Here is a 26,353-nt window from a genome sequence, read left to right as displayed (position 1 = left end):
ATTTAAGCTCATATAAAATTACTGGACAGTGTCCTTCCTGAACATGTCCATTCCTTAAGCAATGGACATGTTCTTTTCATCTTTTTATCCTTTAGATATTAAATCTCAATATCCTTTAAGATAACCACCAATATGTCAGTCTTTGTTGTTATTGTTTTCTTAATAAAAAGCATTTATGAATTTACAGCCATTATTAAAGCATTGATTTCTTGCAGGATATTTCAGATATTTCCCATCTCCCCTTCTTCTTAGGACACAACTTAGGATAAGCCTGTGCAACTATTTAAACACTCTTGAATCAGTTGTTCTTGGATCGAAGTGACCAAACCCACAAATGAACAGCTTCCAGGAAGGATTTATTTTGGCTCATGGCTGCAAGGCTCTCTGCCCACAGTCTGTAGTCTCATTGTTTCTGGGCACATGGTGAGGTAATCAGGGTAGCAGGGTCACAGAGACAGGCTGCTTATCTCACAGCAGTAGAAACAGAAAAAGCCTTTGGACAGGATACGCCCCCCCCCAAAGGATAACCCCAGTCACTCCAGATAGGCCCCACCTGTTAGCGTTTCCAGGATCTCCCAAAATAAGGCTAGCAAGTATCTAGCACATGAGCCAGTGAGTGATATTTCATATTTAAGCTACAGTATTTTTTTAAATTGTCAATTTTTAAAAAAGTATTTTTAAGTTAAAGCAACAGTGTAATGGGTCTGTCTGAAGGAGCTACAAAAATAGAAGTTATCTGTGGATATCCAAGTACATATGCTGACTGCATATTTCATTCTAAATCTCAAGAGGCAGGGTTTGGAGCTATAAAATCAGTCACCTTCAATTAAAGAGCAAATGAAGTGATTGCACATAGTCAAGAGCTCACAGGCTCCTGCATTTCTCCTTGAGAGTAATAACACTGGCCACACTAATTGTTCATGTTATTTAATTCTCTCTGTGGTCTGGTGTAGTTAAAAACAAACAAGGCCTACCTCTCTCTCTATGGCTGCAAGGGCAAACCAAGGCATGATTCACTCCAAGGAATCAATGAGTTTTTTGAACTCTTTTTTACAGAGTGCAGGGTTTGCGGAGCTGGAGGATGTGGCTCCAACCTCCCCAACAGGCCACACATGGAAAGCTTTTAACCAGCAGGGATGAGGGCTTCCCCAAGCCTAATATATGAAGCCTCACCCCTACCATCACTCAAGCTTCCTCTAGTCTTCCTTGACCTATACACTTGAGCCTCCTCCACAGGCCATGTGCATGGGAGACAGGATTGATACAAGATGTGGTATGGAAAGGCTGGATACTCAAATGAGGTTCTCTTAATCCTCCCCCCTCCTTCATGAGGGCATGTAAAACCCTAACAAACACAGATGGGACAATTCTTTTGCTCCAGGGGCTGATGTAGTGGAACTCAACAAGGTGGTGGTTGCTTGGCAGGAAGGAGGGTGAGGCAGGACTCCTGGCAAACTGGGCACAGCTATTGTTCCCGTTGCATTGAAGGAAGCAGTCAAGGCACGGAGGTTAATTTACTGGTTCAGGATCATAGGAAAGCAACACAGTGCTTCTACCTTCAGCAAAATATAAGGAAAGATCCCGGTGGTGGCTGCTTTTAGCTGGTAAGGGAAACACAAGCTTTTTCTCCTACTGCTTTAGCTTTGAAATGGACGAGTGGCTTTTCTCTCCAAATAAAAGCTGCCAGAATATTATTTTTTATAATGCTCAACTCCATCTTAAAAGTTTAATGTAGCCTCTTAATTAAACAATGTATTTGGAAAACAGTGCTTGGGGGGAATTTTAATGCAGATAATTTTACAAAAGGCAAAGAAAAGAAACGCTATTTTAAATATTCAGGTCTGAGTGTGATATACTTTATGTTTCCTTCAGAATCTTCTTCATTCTTTTAAATTGGCTCAAAATGTTATGTATTCACCATCAACATATTCAGAGGAGGCTGAGATTCTGAGCCCAGGTCGAGGGGAGGGCACCCTATGACCAGTGTGTGACTTGTGGGTTTCATTTTTGTCCCAAGGTCCTGGGAAAAACAGTGCTTGCATGACTTTGCCCAAAGCAGCAGAATGAAATCCTCTTGAATTGCACCTCTCTCGAGAAGTATGTGTCTTTTCTCTGCCACTCAAGGTCTTGAGCTGGATTTGGGGATCTCCCGAGGCCACTAGGTGGAGAGGAATTGCTCACATTGCAGGCAGAGCATGGAATTATGTCCCCGGCCTGCTGAGAGCAGCACACAAGCCGTTGGCTCTGAAAACCAGAATCGACTGTTGCCTGGTGCATGTCCTCCTTGAAGAGGTTCCAGAGAACAGGGGGCCTTTCAGGAGCCTTAAAGCTGGTGTGTGGGTGTGTGTTGGCTCAAAGAACCTCAGTGAAGGGGTTTAAAAACCTAATATTTGTTAGGGGGAGTGGTGGCCAGGAGGAGTTAGAGGGGGGCTGTGTGGGTAAATAGGATGTAAATAAACTGAAATTATCAAAAAATAAAAACAACCAAGCAACAACAACAAAGCCTCTTGACCATATTTTTATGCATTTGAGTAGAGGCAGAATGGAATTTTTGGATATGTCAGACTGTCTACTCTGTATACTAAGTCTACCTTTGACAGCTGACACTATGGGCACATTGTGCCACCTCGTCTGGTTTTAATTCCTCACCTGTGAAATGAGTATTATAGTAATAGCTACTTCATGGTTCTTGAGAAGATGTTAGTTGTCCTGGTGTAGTTCAGTGTTAGCTGCTAGAAATAATAAATATTATTATAATTATAGTAAATATTAATGGCAGAGTAAAATTAAAACCACCTGAAATTAAGAGATCATTATCTAATATATAGTTGTGACTGAGTAGACTATAATATGCTGTGAATTAAAATGTGTTATGAATCCTACTCTCTGGACTAAATGAGCTATATTACACTATGCCGCATATGTCCATTTCTCTATTTGAAGCATTTAAGGAACATAAGAGAAATATTAGGTCTAATCATTTTCTAGAGACTTATCTTGATCTATCTATATTTTTAATATCTAGGAGCCTCAGGAAATAGACAAGGTTGAGGTCACTGACCATGTACAAAAGGTTTTGACTTCTTCTTTGCTATTGTCCCCAAGCTAGTCTGAGTTGTGTGCTGTATGCAGAGTGAGCCAAGAATATTTACTTCTTACGTTGGGCAACAGTCTTTATTTTGCTAAGCACTTTTGCTTCCAGAAAAATAGTGCAGAAAGCCCATTTTTCCCATTGACTCTTCCATGGTTCCTTGGCTATGACCATCTAAGTTACGGAATACCTGTAAAAACCAATGGACCAATACTGATACGTTATTACCAAGGAAATCTGTGATTTCTTCATGTCTCTGTAGTTTTACTCTGATGTCCTTTTGCTGTCTCAGGATTCGGAGCACAACGTCATGTTTAGAAATCTTGTTCCTTAGGCTCCTGCGAACTGACATGTTCTGAGGATTCCCTCTGTATTTTCTCTTCACTCTCCACCCTGCCACAAATCCCTTCTTTCTATGTCTTCCTAGAACCACTTTTCCATGCCTCATTGTATTCTTGATGGTCTCTTGCCTGAGTGGGAGCAATGGACCTGTAGCTACACCACTGAGGAATAGGACTCAACTTTGAACTGTCAATCACTCCTCTTAGAGAGGTGTGTCCTTATGAGCCCTCTGCCGTAGCCGATGGCCTTCAGTCTTGTGTGGCTCTGGAGCAGGTACCCACTGCTGCTGTATATTCATGGACAGATGTACCTGCCACACCATGTCCCAGAGACAACCTTTTACCACACCCCTTCCCATCCTTCAGCTCTTCTGTTCTTTCCTCTCTTCTGTGATATTCTGTGAGACTTGGGTGGATGAGGTAATCCAGATGTCCCATTGAGGAATGATCGCAGAGCAACTGCTTGTTCTCAGCACAATGACAAATCCTCAGTCTCTAACCACTTCACTCAGAAGGTTGTCTAACCAAGACTGTTGGCAGCACACATCTAGAGTATGAATCTATTTAAAGACAAACTTGACACTATGCCCATTTAGCAAAACAACAGTAGCATGTCTCCATCTCCAGCCTATGAATTCCCATTCATGGTGTTGACCATGTTTATAGTACCAGGTGCTTTCCTCCTGTGGATTTGCCCTAAAATCCAATCAGAAAGAAGTTGGTTGTCCCATGGCAGCTCTGCCACTGTTGCACCAGTGGCTGGTCTTGCCTGGGAGTTTGGTACTGTAGTATGCAGAGTTCGCAGCTGGATAAGACCACTGATAACTTTCCTGTCCCCATTCCTTCATCTTTAGGAACTTCTGAAAGCTAGTCTGCAGGGATGAAGCTTCCAACTCAGCTCCAACTTGATTTTTCTGTATCTCGCAATGAAGATATGTGATACCATCAAGGCCCGAGACAGGTGGAGGAGCTGCTATGGGGTCATAAGAGCAGGAGGGCGGTCCCTACCCCTCACTAGCTGCAGTGCTCAGGAGAATAGCCCTGTACCGCACCTGGGCAATGCAGTAGACCTGTCTCTAATAGTGCAGGTGTGGGAGAGTTGACCCTGAGGGTGTGAGAGCAGGCCCCTACCCTTGCTCATTGCTGCAAGATGTGAATTAGCCTTGCCCGGGGAATGCTAGAAAGCTGGTTCTGAGGACAGCGGAGAACTGACTGGCAGACCAACCCCACAATGGCTCAGGCCTGGTTTCAGGGTTATGACTTGGCCTGCCCAAACATCCATTCCATCTATGATCTGCTAGAGTATTTAAAGGGACCTGAAACTGCAAGATCTCCATAACACAGGCCAACAACAGGATATCCCAGGAAGAGTCCTAGTGAGGATCTATGATCCACAGTGCAGTAGAAACCAGAGTCCTTGAACCAGACCAAGGACTCTGCAGTTGGCATTTGCATGTAAAGATGTATGGGTTTACTGCAAGACTCACCCTGTCACGTGGCGACTTCCCTGATTAAATTTTTAATTTTTCTCCTCTTTTAATTTTTTTATTTTTCTCTTAAATTTTTGGGGTTTTTTGGTGGGTTGCAAGGACAGAGGGTAGATGTGAAGGGACTAGGAAATAAATGGGATCAAGATACATGATATAAAAGACACACAGAATAAATTTAAAAAATTTAAAAAAATATGTGGTATCTTCAGCAATAGGATTAGATCATCTTGTTCTGTTGAACATCAAGAATATCCATTTTTCTGGTGGGGGTGGGGAGGTTCTGGGACGTCTATGAGCAGCAGTTCATCAAAGGGTACCCCACACTTGGCACTGGGATTTTTGTTTAATAAACCCATGGCTTTGAGTCAATTTATGTGATTTATTACATCTGTTAATTTGTGTAGGTTGAACTATCCCCACATGTATGTAATAAAGCCAACTTGGGGATAGTGAATGATGTTTTTAATGTGTTCCTGTATTTGGTTTGCAAGTGTTTGGGATCTTTTGCGTCTATGTTCATTAGAAATATTCTCTCTAGTTTTGTTCCTTTTGTGTATGAATGTGTCTTCATCTGGTTTTATTAGAATAATACTGATTTTGTAACTGGAGTTTGGAGGTCTTCTTTCTCTTTCTGTTTTATAATAGATAATTTGAGAAGGGATAAGTTTTCATTCTTCTCTGAAGGTCTGCTAGAATCTTGCTGTGAAGTTGTGAATCCAGCTGGACTTGGCTGTTTTATTTCATTATTTTTTTCTTGGGTTGGGATATCTTTTTCTTTTTCTTCCTTTTTTCCCCCATTTTACTGACTTCAATCTAATTGCTAATCACAGGTCCATTTAAATTACTGATCTCATCTTGTTTTAACATCAGTGGTTCAGATAGATCTATAAGTTGAACCATTTCTTTTAGATTTTCCAAATTAGTGAAATATAGATTGTTTACCCTTATGATTTTTTTTAATTTATTTGAGAACTTCTGTGATGTCTTCTTTTTAATCTCCAGTTTGATGAGTTTTGGTCTTCTTTTTCTTTTGGTTGATTTGGCTAAGGATTTTTCAACCTTATTTACCTTTTCAAAGCCCAACTCTGCTTTGCTGATTCTTTGTATTTGTTGTTGGTGGTTGTTTCCATTTCATTGATTGCCTAAGTTTTATTTCTTCCTATCTGTAGTTTTGCTATAGGAATTTTTCCTTTAGTTTTTTTCTATAGTATTGCATCTGATTGTTCTTGCTTTTCCAAACTCTTAATGTCTATCATTAGTTTATTTATTTGAGTTCTTACCAATTTTCCTTAAGCTTTTCCTCTTAGGAGTGCCTTCATTATATCACAGAGTTTTTGATACATCATGTTTTCATTTTCATTAAATTCCAGATATTTTTTCTTCCTTGATTTCCTCAGTGTCCTATTCATCCTACAATAGTGCATTATTTAATCCCTGTGTGTTTCTACAATTCATATATTGTTTTAGTTGTTGGTTTCAAGATTGATTTCATGGTTGTCATATATAAGAAAAGGAACTATTTAAATTTCCTTTTAATTGTTGAGATTTTTCTTTTTCCTAATAACCAGCGGAAAAAACAATGACATCCTAAATTTTGCATGCAAATGGATGGACATAGAAATTGCTTTACTGAGTGAGGTAAGCCAGACCCAAAAAGAGGAATATGGTATGTATTCACTCATAAGTGGATTCTAGCCATAATTAAAGGTCTTTGAGCCTATTATTCATGATCCTAGAGAAGCTAAATAAGAAGGTGAACCTGAAGAAAATCATGTAGTTTTCCTCCTGGAGATTGGAATTAGACAAGAGTCCCAGGTAACTTCGGGTGCATAGGGGGGTGGGAGGGTTGTTGGAAGGGGAGAGGGTTAGAAAGAAAGGAGTAGGGGAGGAATGGGGAAAGCTCGGTGGACTGGGATGGGGGGAGGGAGGAAGGATGGATATGGGATCAGGGAAGAATATATCTCAACTAAGGGAGTCATTTTAGGGTTTACAAGAGACTTGATTATAAATGGGATCCCAGGTCCAAGGAGAGATCCCCAGATTGTTCTCTGGACAGAGGAGAGGGTGCCTGAACTGGCCTTGGCCCATAACCATACTGATGAATATTTTGCTTATCACCATAGAACCTTCATCTGGCGATGGATGGAGATAGAGACAGAGACCCACATTGGAACACTGGACTTAACTCCCTAGGTCCAAACGAGAAGCAGAAGGAAAGAGAATGTGAGCAAAGAAGGCAAGACCAGAGGGAACCTTCATCCGACGATGGATGGCGATACAGACGGAGACCCACATTGGAGCACTGGACTGAGCCCCCCAAGGTCCAAATGAGGAGCAGAAGGAGGAAGAACATGAAAAAGGATATCAGGACTGCGAGGGGTGCGATCACCCACTGATATAAGGGGACTGATCTAATGAGAGTTCACCAAGGCCAGTTGGACTGGGACTGAACGAGCATGTGATCCATCCAGATTCTCTGAATGTGGCTGGATTCTCTGAATGTGGCTAGCCAGGAGTCCTTCTGAAAAGCCATTGACAATGACACTGGGACTTGTTTCCTCTGCATATATTGGATTTTGGGGATCCAGTCTGTTTGGATACTCACCTTCCTGCACCTGGAGGGAGGGGGGGAGGAACTTGAACTTCCCACAGGGCAGGAAACCCTGACTGCACTTAGGGGTGGAGAGGGAGGAGGAGAGGGAGTAGGGGGAGTGGGAGGATGTTGGAAGGAGGGGCAGAAATGGAAACTTTTATAATTTAATAAACTTTGAAAAAAAAATAAAATATAAAAAACAATAAAAATAAAAAGAAATAGGTCCACCAGGACTCGAGGTCCACCAGGCCTTGAGAATTATATTCTGTAATGGTTAGGTGAAAAATTCTGTCTATAAACTGTTATGTTCAATTAATCTGTGATGTGATTAACTCTGCTTTATCTTCTTCTATTCTATTTTTGGCCTGGATGACCTGTCTGTCCATTGGTGAAAGTGGGGTATGGAGACACCTCATGTTAGTCTGTTAGGGACTAATCTGTGGCCATATGTCCTACTAATCATTGTTTTATAAAATTGTGTGTACCCAGATTTGGTATGTGAGTGTGTAGATTGAAAGATTCCTTTGGTAAATTATTCCCTTTGTCAAAGTTATATTCTCTTTCTCACTTCTAATTAGTTTTGCCTTGAAACTTTGACTGCTTTGAGACATGCTTATTGGGATAGATGGTTTCTCTGACATAACTTGACTAATGCTTTTCTTTTGATTATATGGAGGTCGTAGGTTTAGGGCAGGGCACAAAGGTAAAGTATCATTGGTACCTACTCTGAACATAGCATATGGATCATGGTGGGTCTTCATCACCTGGCTGGGTAGGGCTTGCTTCATTCTTCTAAAGGAGCCATACTACTTTTTCCTCCTGTCCATGGTGTTTTCTTACATATAATATATAAAATATATAATTAGTATATAATTTAAAATATATTTTTAATATATTTATGCATAACTTTTAACACATATTTAAAAGTCTTACAATATACAAGAAATAACCCTAAAGGGAATCATTGTCCCTTATCCTTCCCAACTCCTGCAATCTGTCAAATTTAATTTGCCTACCTCATCTAATAAATGTTTCAAGTATTTTATTGTTTTTATTGAACTATTTACTTTTTTCCACTCCCCTCTCTTCCTCTCCTCTCCTTCTACCTTCTCCCATGGTCCCCAAGCTCCTGATTCACCCAGGAGATCCTGTCTTTTTCTATTCTCATGTACATTAGATCTAAGTATGTCTCTCTTAGGGTCTTCTTTGTTGTTTAGGTTCTCTGGGATTGTGAATTATAGTTGAACACATGTCCTTCTGGTATGATTGAGCATCCTTTCAGTGTATATCCAAAAGTGGTACTTCTGGGTCTTGAGGTAGGTTGTTTCCTAATTGTCTGAGAAATCACCACACTGATATCCAAAGGGGCTGTACCGGCTTGCACTCCCACCAGCAATAGAGGAGTGTTTTTTTTTTACTCCACATCCTCAGCATAAGTTTTCATCAGTGTTTCTGATCTTGGTCATTCTTACATGTGTAAGATGGAATCTCAGAGTTGCTTTGATTTGCATTTCTCTGATGGCTCGGAACATTGAAAATTTCCTCAAGTGTCTTTCAGCCATTTTAGATTCCTCTGTTGAGAGTTCTCTGTTTAGGTCTGAACCCAGTTTTTTAATTAGATCATTTGTTATTTTGATGATCAATTTTATGAGTTCTTTGTATATTTTGGAGATCAGTCCTCTGTCAGTTGTGGGGTTGGTGAAAATCTTTTCCCATTCTGTAGGCAGCTGTTTTGTCTTGTTGATTATGTCCTTTGCTTTATAGACACTTCTGTTTCAGGAGTTTCTCTCAGTATCTGTGTTACTGTGGTTATTTTTAGGAAGTGGTCTCCTGTGCCAATGCATTCAAGTGTACTTCCCACTTTATCTTCTATGAGGTTCAGTGTGGTTGGTTTTATGTTGAGGTCTTTGATCCATTTGGACTTGAGTTTTGTGCATGGTGATAGAGATGGATCTATTTTCATTCTTCTACATGTTAATATTCAGTTAGGCCAGCACCATTTGTTAAATATGCTTTCTTTTTTTCCCCTTTATATTTTTTTGCTTCTTTGTCAAAAATCAGGTGTTCATAGGTGTGTGGATTGATATCTGGGTCTTGTACTTTTTTCCATTGGTCCTCCTGTCTGTTTTAATGCCAATACCAGGCTATTTTCAGTACTGTAGCTCTGTAGCAGAGTTTGAAGTAAGGGTTGGTGATGTCTCCAGAAGTTCCTTTATTGGAAAGTATTCTTTTGGCTATCCTGGCTTTTGCTTTTGTTGTTGTTGTTGTTTTGTTTTGTTTTTCCATATGAAATTGAGTATTGTCTGTGAAAAATTTTGCTGGGATTTTGATGGGCATTGCATTGAATCTGTAGATAGTTTTTAGTGAGATTGCCATTTTTACCATGTTAATTCTACCTACCCAAGAGCATGGGAGATCTTTCCATTTTCTGGTGTCTTCTTCAGTTTCTTTGTTCAAAGTTTTAAATTTCTTACCATATAGGCCTTCCACTTCTTTGGTTAGAGTTACTCCAAGCTATTTTATGTTATTTGTGGCTATTTTGTAGTGTGATGTTTCTCTGATTTCTTTCTCAGCCCATTTATCATCTGTGTAAAGGAGGGCTATGATTATTTCGAGTTAATCTTGTATCCTGCTACATTGCTGAAAGTCTTTATGAGTTATAGAAGTTTGTTGATAGAATTTTTGAGGTTGCTTATGTAAACTACCAAATTATAAGCAAATAGTGAGAGTCTGACTTCTTCTTTTCTAATTTGTACCTCTTCATCTCCTTTTGTTGCCTTATTGCTCTAGCTAGGACCTCAAGAACTATATTGAATACACATGGAGAGAGTGGGCAACCTTGTCTTGTTTCTGATTTCAGTGAGATTGCTTTGAGGGTTTTTTTTTGTTTAGTTTGATACTGTCTGTTGGCTTTCTGTATATTGCCTTTATTATGTTAGGTATATTCCTTGTGTCCCTGTTCACTCCAAGACCTTTATCATGAAGGGATGTTGTATTTTGTCAAAGGCTTTTTCAGCATCTCAATAGATGATCATGTGGGTTATTTTTTTTTCAGTTTTCTTATATGGTGGATAACTTTGACAGATTTTTGTATTTTGAATCACCCCTGCATTTCTGGGATGAAGCCAACTTGAACACGGTGAATGATTTTTCTGATGTGTCTTTGGGTTCAGTATGCCAGTGTTTTATTGAGTATTTTTGCATCAATATTCATGAATAAGTTTGTTCTGTAATTCTTTTTCTTAGTAGTGTCTTTGTGTGGTTTGGGTATCAGGGTAATTATAGCCTAAAAAAAAGCGTTTGGCAATGCTCCTTCTGTTTCTATTGTGCAGAGTATTGGTATTAGTTCTTCTTTAAAAATCTTATAGAATTCTGTGATAAAACCATTTGGCCCTGTTCTTTTTTTCGTTGGAAGACTTTTGATGACTGTTTCTATTTCTTTAGCAGTTATAGGTTTATTTATTTTGCTTATCTGGTCTTGATTTAATTTTGGTAAGTGATATTAATCCAGAAAATTGTCCATGTCTTTTATGCTTTCCAGTTTTATGTAATACAGACTTTCGAAATATGGCCTAATAATTTTTGTATGTCCTCAGGTCTGTTGTTATGGCTTCCTTTTCACTTCTGATTTTGTTAATTTGTATATTCTCTCTCTGCCTTTTGGTTAGTTTGGATAAATGTTTGTCTGTTTTGTTGAGTTTCTCTAAAAAGCAACTCTTTGTCTCATTGATTCTTTGTAGTGTTTTCTTTGTTTCTTTTTTTATTATTATTTCAGTTCTTAATTTATTTTCTGCCATCTAGTCTTCCTCAGTGAGTTTGCTTCTTTTTATTCTAGAGTTTTCGGGTGTTCTGTTAATACACTACTGTGGTATTTTCCGGCTTCTTTATGTAGGTATTTAGTGCCATGAACTTTCCTCTTAACACTGCTTTCATTGTGTCCCATAAATTTGGATATGTTATGTAGTCATTTTTATTGAATTTTAGGAAGTTTTTAATTTCTTTATTTATTTCTTCCTTGATCCATTGATGATTCAGGTGTTCATTGTTTGATTTCCATGTGTTTGTGGGTTTTCTGAAATTAGTGTTGCTGTTGAATTCTAATTTTTAAGCCATGGTGATTTGATAAGATGCATGGGGTTATTCCAATTTTTTATCTGTTGAGGTTTCCTTTGTTACTTAGAATGTGGTCAATTTTTGAGAAGGTTCCATGAGGTGCTGAGAAGAAGGTGTATTCTTTTATGTTTAGATGGAATGTTCTATAGATGTCTGTTAAGTCCATTTGAGTCATAACTTCTATTAGTTTCCTTATTTCTCTGTTAATTTTCTGTCTGACAGACCTATCCAGTGGTGAGAGTGGAGTGTTGAAGTCTCCCACTATTAGTGTGTGGGGTTTAACATGTGATTTAAGCTTCAGTAGTATTTCTTTTACATATGAAGGTGCCCTTATATTTGGGGAATAGATGTTCAGTATTGAAATTTCCTCTTGATAGATTTTTTTCTGTGACTAGTATGAAATGTTTTTTTTTTTTGTACCTTTTGGTTGATTTTAGTTTGAAGTCTCTTTTGTTAGATATTGGGTAGCTACACCAGCTTGTTTCTTAGGTCCATTTGATCTGGGAATTTTTTTCCCAACCCTTTACTCTGCAATGATGTCTGTCTTTGAGGTTGAGGTGTGTTCCTTGTATGCAGCAGAAGGATGGATTCTATTTTTATACCCAATCTGTTAGCCTGTGTCTTTCTATAGGTGAGTTGAGTCCATTTATATTAAGGGATATTAATGAACAGTGATTGCTAGTGTCTGTTATTTTAGTTTTTGCTGTTGATGATGTTATTGTGTGTGTATATTCCTCTTCTTTGGGATTTGGTGCTGTGAGATCATCTATTGTATGTGTTTTTGTGGATGTTGCTAACTTCGTTGTGCTGAAGTTTTCCTTCTTGTACTTTGTGTAAGGCTGGGTTTGTGGCTAGATATTGGTTAAATTTGGTTCTGTCATGAAATATCTTGTTTTGTACGTCTATAGTTACTGAAAGTTTTGCTGGGTGTAGTAGTCTGGGCTGGCATCTATGGTCTTTTAGTATCTGTATAACGTTTGACCAGGACCTTCTGGCTTTTATTGTCTCCATTGAGAAGTCAGGTGTAATTCTGATTGGTCTGCCTTTATATGTTACTTGGCCTTTTTCCTTTGCAGCTCTTAATATTTCTTCTTTATTCTGTATGTTTAGTGTTTTGATTATTATGTTGTTAGGGGACTTTTTCTTTGATCCAGTTCATTTGGTGTTTTGAAAGCGTCTTGTGTCTTCATAGGCATATCTTTCTTTAGGTTGAGAAAGTTTTCTTCTATGATTTTGTTAAATATATTTTCTGTGCTTTTGAGTTGAAATTCTGCATCTTCTTCTATACCTATTATTCTTAGGTGTAGTCTTTTCTTGGTGCCACATATTTTCTGGATATTTTGTGTTAAGCTTTTGTTTGTAATGTTTTCTTTGACTGATGAGTCTTCTTCCTCTGTTGTATCTTCAGCTCTTGAAATTCTTTCCTCTTTCCCTTGTATTCTGCTGTTTATTCTTACATTTGTGGCTCCTGATCATTTTCTCACAATTTCCATTTCTATAATTCCCTCTATTTATGTTTTCTTTATTTTCTCTATTTTGGTTATCAAGTCTTGAATCATTTTTTTTATCTGTTTGATTATGTTTTCTTGTTGTTTTTAAGGGATTTGTTGATTTCTTCCAAGTTTTTGTTTGTCTTTTCCTCTGTTTCTTTGAGGGGATTTTTCATTTCCTTTTTGAGGACCTCAAACATTCTCCTAAAGTTATCTTTTAGGCCATTTTCTTCTGCTTCACCTATATTTGGGTTTTCATGTCTTGCTATTTATTGTAAGGCCACTAGTTTTGTTGTTGTTGTTGTTGTTGTTTGGTGCCGTTTGGCTCTTTGTTGTGTTGAGTGTGTTCTTACCTTGTCTACCATTCTTTCCCTCTGATTGGTGTAGCTGGAGCTGTGTCCTGGTGATCAATCTTCCAGGTGCCTGTGGATCTAAGGTTCAGATGGCTGCTCCTCATGGTGCAGTCAGGGCCATGATTCCAGTCACCCTGGAGGTCACTTGGTGTTCACAGAGGTCAATCAGTGCTCCCGGGAGTTGCTCTGTAATCCTGGGGGTTGTTCCGGCTGCTCCCGTGAAGGTTGCTTGCTTGGGGCTGCTCCAGCTGAGGTTGCTGCCTTGGGCCTGCTCCCTTGGAGATTGCTGATTCTTGGGCCTGCTCCCTTGGAGGTTACTAATTTGTGTCTGATCCCACAGAGGCCTCTAACTTCAGCCTGCCCCCTCAGTGGTGGCTCCCTTGTACCTTCTCCTGTGGAGGTTGCTGCTTCTGGCCTGCTCAGGCTGAGGTTGCTGGCTCAGATCTGTTCCTGCAGATGTCCCTGGCTTGGATCGGCTCCCTCAGTATCCTCTTAAGAAGAACTATGTCCTTCTAATAGAAGAGAAAGTGGGACGTATCCTGCAATACATGGGCCCAGGAGACCTCTTCCTACATATAACCCCAGTAGCACAGACAATAAGAGCAACAATGAATAAATGGGACCGCCTAAAGCTGAGAAGCTTTTGTAAAGCAACGGTCGCAGTTATTAAAACAAAAAGGCAACCTACAGAATGGGAGAAGACATTCACCAACCCCACATCAGACAAAGGTCTGATCTCCAAAATATATAAAGAACTCAAGAAACTAGACATTAAAATTCTAAATAACCCAATTAAAAAATGGGGGTGCTGAACTGAACAGAAAATTCTCAACAGAAGAATTTCAAATGGCCAAAAGATACTTAAGGAAGTGTCCAACCTTCTTGGCTATCAGGGAAATGCAAATCAAAACAACTTTGAGATACCATCTTACATCTGTCAGAATGGTTAAAATCAAAAACACCAATGATAGCCTATGCTGGAGAAGATGTAGAATAAGGGGAACATTCATCCATTGCTGGTGGGAGTGCAAACTTGTGTAACCACTTTTGAAATCAGTGTGGCAGTTTCCCAGAAAATTGGGAGTCAACCTACCTCAGGATCCAGCAATACCACTCAGGAATATACCCAAGAGATGCCCAATCATACTACAAAAGCATTTGTTCAACTATGTTCATAGCAGCATTATTTGTAATAGCCAGAACCTGGAAACAACCTAGATGCCCCTCAATGGAAGAATGGATAAAGAAAGTATGGCACATCTACACGTTAGAGTACTACTCAGCAATAAAAAACAATGACATCTTGAATTTTACATGCAAATGGATGGAAATAGAAAACACTATTCTGAGAGAGTAGACCCAAAAATATGAGTATGGTATGTATTCACCCATAAGTGGATTCTAGCCATAAACAAAGGACATTGTTATATAGTTTATATAGTTATATATATTGTTATATAGTTTGCAATCCTAGGAAAGCTAAATAATAAAGTGAACCCAAAGGAATACATATACACATCCTCCTGGAAATTGGAAGCAGATAAGATCGCCAGTCAAAAGTTGGGAGCATGGGGGTGGGGGTGTGGTGGGGGTAAGGGGAGCAGGGGAGAGAGAAGGGAGATGGGGAGGGTTGGAGAGAGCTTGGAGGAGTGGGATGGTTGTGATGGAGGAAGGATGGATATGGGACCAGGGAAGAAGATGTATTAATTAAAAGGGAGCCATTTTGTGGTTGGCAAGAGGCTTGGCTTTAGAGGGGTTCTCAGGTGTCCACAGAGATGCCCCCAGCTAGAACCCTGGGCAGTGGAGGAGAGGGTGCCTGAACTGGCCTTGTCCTGTAGTCATACTGTTGACTATCTTGAATATCACCATAGGACGGGATGAAGATAGAGACAGAGACCCACATGGGAGCACTGGGCTGAGCTCCCAAGGTCCAGTTGAAGAGCAGAAGGAGGGAGAATATGAACAGGGAAGTCAGAACTGCGAGGGGTTGGTACACCCACTAAGACAGTATGCCTGTTCTAATGAGAGATCACCAAAGCCTGCTGGGTTGGGACTGAAAGAGCATGTGATCAAACTGGACCCTCTGAATGTGGCTGACAATTGGGGCAGACTGAGAAGCCAATGATAATGGCACTGGGTTTTGATTCTACTGCATGTACTGACTTTTTGGGATCCTAGTATATTTGGATGCATACCTTCCTAAACCTGGGTGGAAGGGGTAGGGCCTTGGACTTCCCACAGGGCAGGGTACCCTGCCCTCTCTTAGGACTGGAGGGGGAGAGGGGGAGGGAAAGTGGGGGAGTAGAAAGGAAATAGGAGAAGGGGAGGAAGTGGAAATTTTGAATGGTATTATTTATAAAGCAATATAAAAGTAACTATGTACATTCAATATTAAAAAGTAGAGAGTTGTGCCTCTTAATATTTTAATATGAAATTTTTGACTAGAAATAATTGTTCTGCATGGGAGATTTGCCCCTCCATTTATTATTATTCAGTCATTAATGTTCACATGGACTCTGGAGTATTTCATTTTTATTTTGAATTATGATCCAATATGACTATTCTGTTGTGGCCAAAACTGTTCTCTTTGCCACTGACAGTTCTTTCAGTAGGTTCTTCTGTAGGAAACCAAAGAAGCCTTGACTGAGTGAAGTCCTGAGTGCATGTGTATTGTGAACATGAGCTCTGTCGTGTTGAAAACTCATTGGCAAAGCTATTTCTCCATATACGCCAGTCTCAAGAATGGTGGCAAAACTCAGCAGGAGCTCAAATCTGAGTGTTCTGAATGATTACCTGTGTATGCAAAGGCAAGCAACTGCAGCTTCCTCCTTTTGGATGTTCAGAGTCTGAGATTGTGCACATACAGAGAGAACTCCTAAAGAGACCAACTAACCCCTCCCTCTGTGCTTTATTTAATAACAATTTTGAGATTCCCAGTTGTGGTGGTAGTACACCCCATCTGAACTCAGCTTTCCTGCATGTTTGTCTGTATGTCTGTCCTTCCTTCATTCCCTTACTACCCATAGCCAAAGTTCCAGGACCATGTGGATCATGACACTCCTGTGTCCTATTAATGTATCTTTTTTTTTTTCAATTTTTCACTTCATTATTTTCTAACACCACGAGATGCTCTGAGTTGATTCTCTATAAACTCTGCCCTAGTTTCTAAGAAGACTAGAGTGAAGAATGGTGTTTACAAAATAAGAACTGGTATTCAATGTTTTTATTGCAACTAGAATACCCCCTCTTTAGGGCCTTTCAGTTGAGAAAGCAAAGAAGTGTGTGTGTGTGTGTGTGTGTGTGTGTGTGTGTGTGTGTGTGTGTGTTTGCATGAATTTATAATCATATACAAAGCTGTTGATAATCATGTCACGCTAAACTGCATTTATATGTTATTTCCAATTCCAATCCATGACTGCACTTCTGTGCCATCCCGGTCCTCCTTTGCTGACTTGCAAATTCCCATCCTGGTGGTAAAATTGATGAGTAGGTTTATACCCCAGTGGCATGCCTTGAACCTTCCAGAACTATGAGAGCTAGTCAGGAGACATGATGCTTCCAGGTTGGTGCTAACTTGATTTGGCCGTGTTCTCCACTCATGGGTATGGTGCCTTCAATAATAAGGATTTAGCATCAAGTTCTGGAGAGTAAATAATAGCACTATTAAATAATAGCTCATTTATGGCACAGGGTTTTTGTTTTGGTGGCCGAAGGTTCCTAAGAGAGGCTTTGCCCTCCCTCCATTATGGAGCAACTCCGCTATGAAATTTGACTGTTTTTGTTTGTTGTTTTGTTTTTGTCCATGAGTCAACCTAGTGTCAGCTAGGAGGAGGGAACCTCAACGGAGAAAAATGCCTTCATCAGACTGACCTAAGAGCAAGTTCTATGGGACATTTTCTTGGTTGATGATTGATGTGGAAGGAGTCACCCCACTGTCGGTAGTGTCCCCTCTAGGCATGAGATTCTGGGTTGGATCAGAAAAGCAGACTGACCAAGCCAGTAAAATAGTAAACACCACTTGTCCACAGTTTCTGCTTAGTTCCTGCCCTGCGACTTTCCTCTATGTTGGATTATAACCTGTGTGCCAAATCAACTCTTTATTCCCCTACTCACTTTTGGTCATAGAATTAATCATGGTTATGGAAAAAATACAAAAAAACTGAAGCAGGCATCTGAACAGCAAAGGACACCATGATTAGAGTAAAGAGGAGGCTCACAGCAGGGAAAAATTCTTTAGCAGCTATACATCTGGCAGAGAGCTAGTGTCCAGACTATACAAAGAACTCAACAATGATACATCAAGATCAACAGCTCAATTAAAACTTGGAGAATGGATCTAAAAAATGTTCTTAAAAAAAGAAATACAAATAACTAAGAAATAGAGTTTAAATGTTCAACAACCTTAGCCATCAAGGAAATGCAAAGTAAAACTGTGTTGAGATTTCATCTCATCCCAGTCAGAATGTCCAACACTAAAGCACAAAGACGCAAGCTGGGCTTCATGCCTCTAATCCTGGCATTTGAAAAGTAGGCACATCTCCATTAGTTCAAGGTCAGACTGGTCAACAGAGTGAGTTCCAGGCCAGGAAAGTCTACATAGTCAGATGCTACCTCAAAAGCCAAAATAATAATAAAACAAAGACAAAAAACAAATGACAGGAACAAGTGCAGGCCTGGATTTGGGGAAAGGGGAACACTTATTCATTGATGGAGTGAGTAAAATTGGCAGAGTCATTGGGAAAATCAGCATTGCGGTTCCGCAAAAAACTAAAAACGCGTTTTTTTTTTGTTTGTTTGCTTTTTTATTTTTTTAAATCTACCATATGATCCAGGTACCACTCTTTCACATATACTGAATGGACGCTATATCCTACTGCACAGACACTTGTTCATCTGCGTTCATGGCTGCTCTGTTCACAGTTGATCAGAAATGGACTCACCCTAGATGCCCTTCACCTGATGAATGGGCAATGAAAGCATGTTATATTTACACAATGGAATATTGTTCAGATAGGTATTGTGAAAAATGAAATTATGAAATTTAGAGGTAAATGGATAGAGCTGGAAATAATTATTCTTAGTGAGACCACCCAAATCCCATGAGACAAATGTTGTATGTTTTTTCCTTCTGTGGGTGTTGGCTTAGAAACTTTAGGTGTGTGTGTGTGTGTGTGTGTGTGTGTGTGTGTGTGTGTGTGTTTAAATTGAGATTTGTTTAGACGTTTAGTAAAGGCCATGATATGGTTGGAGACTCTCATGAGAGAGGAGATAGGCAGGAGGATGCTGGGGGTTGCACTCACCGATGGTCACTGGCTGGTGTGGAGAGCTGAGATCCTGCAGGAGCTGCCGGAGCACCTGGTAGCTGGGAGTCCCACAGTGGGTCTGTCCAGTCAGCCCCATCAGAACTTGCTGTAGGTGTTCTTTCCTTTCCCACCCGCCAGTTTCCCAAATAAGCAACACAGAAACTTACAAATGTATAAGCTATAAATGCTAAGCCGATAGCTCAGGCTTATTGATACCTCTTACAAATTAAATTAACCTATTTCTATCAATCTATGTATGCCATGTTGCTTGTGACATTACCTGTCGTCCAACATGTCTGCTCCCTCTGCATCTCCTGATGACCACTCAGGCTCAGCCTTCTTCTTCCCAGAAGTCTCCTGGTCTGGGTCTTCTACGTAATCTCTTCCTGCCCATCTATAAGCTAATTAACAGAAGGATTATTCCACAGCAACTAGGCCCTGGGCCTCCCACTTCGCTCCCAAAGAAGTCAGGCTCTTGGCAGAGAAAGACCCATGACCCTAGTTAGTATCCCGTGTCTGGATTCCTGAAACCATCTTTTGGCCTGGCATTGTTCAAACTCCAGCAAGGGCAGTTTCTGGGAGCAGAGCGCTGTAGCAGCTGAAGCCCATGAGACCCCGTGTCAGGGACTCCTAGAGAAGATTGTAGAGGGCCAGTTGCTAAGAAGCAGATGCAGGAAAGGGATTCAAGGACTGAGGAAGTCCCAAGGGAGAGAGAACAGTGATGAAAGCCAGGCTTCTGCCCAGCAGGAAGAAGCAGACTCCACCTCTCCCCATCCAAGGCCTTCAAACCGGGGGACCCCTTCGCCCAGGTCAGCCCTGCTCATCTGGTTGCCAAGCCTTGGCCTGTAAAGGCTAAGTCCCTGAACTGGCTTGTGCAGCCAAAGACTGGACCTACGCTGGCAGTCCTGCCTATGAGAACTGCGCTACAGCGTTTACCGAGACCTGTGTGATCCGGGGTTTCTTCCTCTGCGCAACTGGAAAGTTTGGTGGTGACTACCTGTGTTATCCGGGAGATGCACTTCATTTCCATGCTCACTGCATTGCTCAGTGCTAGGCTGCTGAGGGCCTCGACCCACTTCAGGACCTGGTCTCAGCTGGCGTCCTGGGAATCAGTGTCAGAAAAGGCCTGTTTCTCTCTCCCCTCTGCTGCTGGATGGGAAGATGGTCTATACCTGCCTGCAGTGAGCACTGGAGACCAAGGGGGTGGGACTGAGTGTGGGAAGAGCCCCACCCCACCCCAGATGGTCCTCTCAGCTCCACATGTAGGCTTGCAATCTCCTGTCCTGCCTCTGGTTAGTTCTGATTCCAGGGTTTTCAACACTATATTCTGTTTTGAAAAAAAATCCTCTTTTAACACACTTACTGGCTGTGCGGTTCTGTATTTCTGTTTCCACACTTTGAGCTTGTTGCCATTAGAGGTGGCTCTTATTTGGCTTTTTTGTTTTCTACGAGACTTAGGTCCCAGAGGTTCTCAATAAATTTATTAATAAAAGAGAGAAGCAGGAGGAGATAGAATGCAGGTGATGTGAAGGGGGTGGGGATAATGGAGCAAGAGGACTGGAGGGCATGGGAGAGGAAGGGGTATGGAGAGGGATAATGAACACTAAAAACCCTTGAAAAAGCTACATAGAGACTTGATAGTGTAGAAGCATCTTAAAATACATGTATACATACACATCATATATATCAGACATATACATCATATATACATAATATGCATATTATATACATATCTATCGTACACATATACATCATATATACATATATTGAAAGGTTGCTTCATTTTTATCATTATTATAGTCTCTTGTTATAGACTGTCCTTTCTCCTAAGGTTCTTCAACTTCCTAAATTATTTTCAGTTTTTTTCTTTGATTTGCACTATGCAACCCAGGCAAGTGTTGAAATGGTGATCCTTCAAACTCAGTCTTCTGAGTGCTATGATTACCTGATTTTCTGCTTTAACTGTAAGGTTAGGGTTCCAACAAGTGACCATCAGTGTCCTGTAAGCATCATGTAGTAAGGGAGTAACTGCTTTCAAACAGTGTCCTGTGGCTGCCTATTTGTCCCTCCTTCCCTTACTAGACGATGCGGCAATGATTTTTTTTTTTATTTCTGCCATTATCATTTTGCCTTTTCCAGTATGTCAGATCTTCAGAGTAATTTGAGAAGCACCACATACTTTTTTCCAGAATGGTTTCTTTCACTTATCAATATGCATCTTAGTTTCTTCCCTGTGCTTTCCTGTAGCATGAATTTTCATCAACGCACAGTGCTCGATAATGTCTCATTGCATGGATGCATCACATTCCGTTAAATAATTACAATATTACAGGACATTTTGTTTGCTTCTAGGTGTTGGTTGTTATGAATAAAAGCACTAGACATATGTCAGGGTTCAGCCTCAACAGTGTTTGCATGTTCCAGGGTAGGAGTGCCTGGATTAGAAATATTAGGTAGAAGGAACAGAGATACAAAAGAAATACAGAGGCATGGGATAGAACCAGGAGGACTATTCAGTGAATACTGAATACACCAGTGTTAATTAGGGTATATGATTATATACCCTAATCCAAAAATGGGGAAAGAAGGCTGCTTTAACATCACACAAAAGGACAAACAGAAAAATCACTTGCTTCAATATTTGAGACATCAAGCCACTATTTCCTGAGTTAAGCATTCTGATGTTTTCGGCAGGACATATAGCAACAAGACCTTAGACCAAGTATCCTGTAGGCAGCCACTCCCTGGGTCAAACCTCATGTCTTAAAAATGAAGAGGCAGGAACAGGCTTGAATTCTCTGATTGTTGGTCAAGGTGGAACAAATCCACCTCTATGGGCCATCTTAATATGCAACACACCCTAGGTCAGGATGTCTTGTTTGTAGCTGCTCCTTAAGTCAGGCTTCTTGTCAATGACGTTGAAAGAACAAAAGTAGGCTTAAGCTCTCTGACCTTCAGTCAAGGTGGAGTGGACTCACTTCTGTGGGCTCCTACAGAAATAGTAATTTTCAGGTTTGTGTTTAACTTTTCAAAGATACAGGACAAATATGAGTGGATCACATAGCAAGACTTCATAAGGAACATCCACAGTGTCCTCCCCAGGGCCACACACCTCAGCATCCTCAGCAGCGAAGACACAGACATCCTGATGCCCCTTTTCTGATCAGCAGTGACTTATTAAAGTTTTAAACTTCAACCATTCTGCCACTGCAGTAAAACTGTTTACTTAGCTCAGTGTTATTTTTATCCAGTTTCCTTCCTTCCTTCCTTCCTTCCTTCCTTCCTTCCTTCCTTCCTTCCTTCCTTCCTTCCTTCCTTCCTTCCTCCTTCCTCCCTTCCTCCATCCCTCCCTTCCTCCCTCCCTCCCTCCCTTTCTCCCTCCCTCCCTCCCTCCCTTCCTCCCTCCCTCTCTCTGTCCCTTCCTCCCTCCCTCCCTCCCTCCCCCTTTCCTTCTTTCCCTGTTTTCTTTTGTTGTTGTTTGAGGCATGATGTCTCTGTGTAGCCCTGGCTGTCCTAGAACTCACTCTGGATACCAGACTGGCCCCAAACTAAGAAATCTGCCTGCCTCTGCCTCTGGAGTACTAAGATTAAAGGTGTGGGCCCTCACCACCAAACTTTATTCAGTTTCTTAAAACTGAATGAATGAGCATCTCCTTTGTGTTCATTTCCAGATTGTAGGTCTTCTTTGACTATAGGTGTGTTTAGAAGTTTTGTGTATTGTTTCATTGTTGCTTAATTTGTTACTGTTAAATAAGAAATTATTCTATGTGTTTATGTGTTTTCATACCAGTTCTTCACCAGACTCATATTTTATGAATATCATGAATATTTTCTTTCTGAATATTTACTTGTTCTCTCTCTCTCTCTCTCCCTCCCTCCCTTACTCCCTCTCTTCCTTCCTTCTTCCATCTCCCTCCCTCTCTCCTTTCTCTTTCTTTTTTAGATGTATTTAAGTATGAGTGTTTTGTCCACATGTAGGATGTGCTACATGTATTTAGTGACCCAGAATCCAGAAAAGGGCATCAAATACTGTGAAACTAGAATTGAGGATGATCGTGAGCCACAACATGGATGCTAATAACAGACCTGAATTATCAAAAAGAGCATCCATCTCTTCAGCCCTTTTTTATTTTCTAATACTGTATTTTGTAGAAAACAAAAATATTTTCTACTTTTTAGATTAGTGTATATTAATGGTATAAAATATTACTTTATGATAGTTTATGCATGTAGATAAGGCATTTTGTTAGAGACTTCCTGTATCATTTCTTCTGACCTGTCATTTCTTCTAGTCTTCCTTTCTTCGTCCTTCCCTCCAACTTTCTGTCCACTTTAACTTCTCTGCTTTCTGTACTTCCTTCTTTTTCATTCTTCTTTTTTCCTTGTTCTACTTCTTTCTATAATTTGGAATCCATATAAGAGACAAAACATGGTGCTTTCTGGATCTGCCTGCCATATTGTGCTTAATGTATTCCTGCCTGCAATGTGATTTCAATCTTCTTAATGACTAGCTAATACTGTTTTGTAGACATGACACATTTTCCTTAGCCATTCGGCCATTATATATAGATACATAGATATTATGAAGAGTACTGTCATAAGCATTAATATGTAGATGTAGATATTTTTAGTATATATGACATTGATTTCTCAGATTAAATGCAGAGACATAGCATCATTGGACCACATGGTAGTTCTGTGATTAGATTGATTTTCCTAGTGACTTGTTTATGGCTTTTTATGGACAGATTTAAATAAACTGCTATTTAATCCATATAGAGATGGTATCAACAGACCAAATAAAAGATTCTAAGTATGGCTTGCTGAGCCCTAATTACTTTATTGGGGTTACTTACAAGAGCATGAATAATCTATAGACAGCTTGTAATGGCTGTTCTTGTTGTCATCTGAAAGTAACTAAAACTCAAGCAACCAAATTTAATTAAATCATGTGATGTGGGAAGAACCACTTTAAATCCAGATCTTTTTAGGTGGGAGGATTCACCTTTAATCTGGGCCTCATCTTCTTATGGCAGCTTATATAAAGGACATGCAAGAAGGAAACTTGCTCTCTCTGCCTGCTTCCTCTCCTTCTCACTGGCAAGTCCATCCCTTCACTGTCATTAGAGCTACTTCTTCATGATTAGGGCATATGCTGAAGACCATATGCTGAAACATCCAGTCTTAAATGCTGAATATCTACTGGATTCTTGGACCTTCTGTTGGTATACAATCCTTTTAGACTAATTGGACCATAGCCTGTGAGACACTCTAATAAATCTCTCTCTCTCTCTCTCTCTCTCTCACACACACACACACACACACACACACACACACACGGACACACACGGACACACACGGACACACACATGGACAGACTGACTGATAGATAGATAGATAGATAGATAGATAGATAGATAGATAGATAGATAATCAGCCTTACTTAGGTTTTTATTGCTGTGAAGAGATACCATGACCACAGCCACTCTTATTGGAGCTGGCTGACAACTTCAGAAGTTTAATCCATTATCATCATGGTGGGACATGGTGGCATGCAGACAGACATGGTCCTGGAGAAGAAACTGAGAGTCTTATATCTTGATCTGCAGGCAACAGGAAGTGAAATTTGTCACTGGGTGTAGCTTGAGCATAGGCAACCTCAAAGCCCACCCCACAGAGACACACTTCCTCTAACAACGCCATTCTTGCTCCAGCAAAGCCATACCTTCTAATAGCGCCACTCCCTATGGGGACAGTTTCTTTCGTGTGCGTGTGTGTGTCCATGTCCGTGTGTGTGTGTGTGTCCGTGTGTGTGTGCATTCTATGGGTTCACTTACTCTAGAGAACCTTGACTAATACACAGCTGCACCACTGGGGAGTTCTGCAGGAAGTGGACTTGAAGCTGCAACACTAAAGGATGTTTTCCCAGTTGTCCCTTTACTTCTTACATAACCCCTAGCAGGGAAGGAGTCTCATGAAGAGATCCAATGAAAGCCTGTGAAGCTCAGGAGTTTCCCTCATTCCTTCCATGAGGGGTGATTAATAGGTGGGATCACACGAGAGTCTGGCATGTAATCACGGCAGCTCTGACACAGGGTGGTGATATCTTGTCCAACTCAGAAGAGATGTCTGAACTTAGATCCCCACCGTACATTACAGGGTTTCATTTCCCCTACACCCTGGTTAATAGTTGCTGATTTTTTCCCCCTGGTGATAGCCTGTCTTCCTGGGGTTGGTGTAGGAGGTATTTCTGTTTATGTGTTGCTTTTATTGGTTAATAAATAAAGAAACTGCCTTGGACTTTTGATAGGACAGAACTTAGGTAGGTGGGAAAAACAGAACTGAATGCTGAGAGGAAGAAAGAAGAGTGAGGGAGAGCCGCCATGGAGCCACCAGAGTCAGGCATGCTGAATCTTTCCCAATAAGCCACCGCCTTGTGGCGATATACAGATTAATAGAAATGGGTTAAATCAAGATGCAAGAATTAGCCAATAAGAAATTAAAGATAATGGGCCAAGCAGTGTTTTAATGAATACAGTTTCTGTGTGATTATCTTGGGGCTAAGTTAGCTGGGTTGCTGGGATGAACAAGCAGTCCCTCTCCCCTACAACATGGGATGAGGTAGAATTCAATATAATTTCATGGGCATTTGCCTGACAGCTAAACATGTTGAACAGGGTTTTGTTGTTATTTTTAGATGTATTTATTAATCATTTGTATTTCTTCATGGCATATGTTTATTCTGTTGACTTTCATACTCATTGACTGGATTGTCAAGTTTTTGTGCTAAAGTTTTGAAGTTCTTTACACACTCCAGCGTATGCACTTGCATATGTTTATTTATGCCACATGATTATTAAATTTAATTGTCATCATGAGCACCATAAGAAACACCTAGGGATTTAAAGAGGCACATCTTTGACTGTATGTCTGAATACTTTACCAGAGAGGACGAACTGAAGGGAAAAAAACACTCTCCCTATGTGTGGGCCACTGCACCCTGTGACCTGAAGTCCAGAACTGAACACCAAAGGAAAGGAGAAAGCTATCTATAAGCCTGCATTGCTCTCTGTTACTGGTCTTTAGTATGTAAGAAGCAGCTTTGTGTTCCTATTGCCACATCCACAAGCTGCTTCTGCATTCCCGTCAAACCTTCACCATCAAACTATGACAAAATTCAACTCTTCCCTTAAAGTGGTTCTTTGTAGGAGTTTAGCCATAGTAATGTGTAGAGAATTCTGCATCTTGTATTTGGTTTCATTTCAATATTTCTCATGAATATATATGTATATATACTATATATACTTAGTATATATTCATATATATGCATATATATTTAGTATATATTCATATGTATACACACATAATAATTATTATATACAATATTATATAAATGTAATATATATAATTATATATACACACATATAATATATATATACACACACACACATATATATTCATGTGTGTGTGTGCCCACTAACTCGTCACCTCACCTGTCTCCCTCCTCATCTCGTCATTTCTTCACACTGTGCCTCAATGCACTGCTGCTCAGCATAGACTAGGGGAGCACTGTCTGAGT

General features: G+C 40.3%; 1 pseudogene; it reads left to right on the top strand.

Annotated features, from left to right (window-relative positions):
- Positions 1 to 18,706: 18,706 nt before the first annotated feature.
- LOC125407485 (tRNA-splicing endonuclease subunit Sen34 pseudogene) lies at positions 18,707 to 19,959 on the top strand (annotated as a pseudogene).
- Positions 19,960 to 26,353: the final 6,394 nt, after the last annotated feature.

The sequence above is a fragment of the Myodes glareolus genome, chromosome 19 (assembly GCF_982192425.1).
Source record: "Myodes glareolus chromosome 19, mMyoGla1.1, whole genome shotgun sequence".
Taxonomy (NCBI): domain Eukaryota; kingdom Metazoa; phylum Chordata; class Mammalia; order Rodentia; family Cricetidae; genus Myodes; species Myodes glareolus.
Note: the sequence above shows the minus strand (reverse complement) of the source record. Positions and strands in the feature narration are given on the sequence as shown.